The sequence below is a fragment of the Folsomia candida genome, unplaced genomic scaffold (assembly GCF_002217175.1).
Source record: "Folsomia candida strain VU population unplaced genomic scaffold, ASM221717v1 Fcan01_Sc039, whole genome shotgun sequence".
Lineage (NCBI taxonomy): Eukaryota > Metazoa > Arthropoda > Collembola > Entomobryomorpha > Isotomidae > Folsomia > Folsomia candida.
The window spans coordinates 671,935-672,774 of NW_019091231.1; the positions used below are offsets into that span (position 1 = coordinate 671,935).

The following is an 840-nucleotide window of genomic DNA, read 5'->3' on the forward strand; positions in this document are numbered from 1 at the left end:
CGAAAGTGTTGATTTATGTTTTCAAGTATGGGCTCTACATACATCAATCATTGGTCACAGGTCACGAACGGGCCACTTCCTATCTATGAGTGACGACTAGATTTATCTAAGTCAGTCCCATGTTTGAGTACATGTTGTTTTGAATGCAAATAAAGAAACCTTGAGAACTCATTTGTATGATGCAATCGTTAATGAAGAACAATTTATTATATACTAATATATTCCCTCGCGATAATTGCACCGACATGAAGACGATAATAATATAATTAAATAATTCGCCACGGTCTCAGTCCACCCATGATAAGGCTGCTTCTTCAGCTACTGTAACAATTAATTTCTTATAAAGAACTATCTTCTGCATGCTTTTCACTGGCCCCAATTGAGTACTGCATCTAAACAAATGTGTCACCACCATTAATTTTTTTTAAATCGACTTACTTGTCTAGCAGTGAATGTGAGATTGATCACGGTGGTCACGTTGCAACCTGTGGGGGAGAAACGTGTATATATAATTGTTATTCTTAAAGAGAGAAGGTAAATTATAATTACTTACGTTGACAGAATAAGGTTTGATAGTGGAGATCCTTTTTGTTATTGATAATGAATTTGGAATGGGCAGGTCGTTTTAACAAGCAGAAAATGATTTTGGAGCTATGGTCGGGCAGGATTTAGTCTCATGAAAAGTTGAGACTGGTTTAAGCCAAAAGTTGAGTTGAGCCAATCCAAAAATAAACCGTAGTAACGTTAGAAGTAGCTCACCCTATAATATTAGTTAGGCTATAACTATGCACCAAAGGTACAGAATAAGGCGACAAAATAGATTATAACTCTCATAGATTC

The 840-nt window shown here is 36.0% G+C and overlaps 1 long non-coding RNA gene across 1 annotated transcript; it reads right to left on the minus strand.

Moving 5' to 3' along the window:
- Positions 1-286: 286 nt before the first annotated feature.
- Positions 287-638, minus strand: LOC110861226. The gene is made up of 3 exons (XR_002549040.2): positions 554-638; positions 439-485; positions 287-392 (listed from the first exon to the last, which is right to left on the minus strand). It is a non-coding gene; the product is annotated as an uncharacterized LOC110861226 (long non-coding RNA).
- Between the last annotated feature and the right edge of the window lie 202 nt (positions 639-840).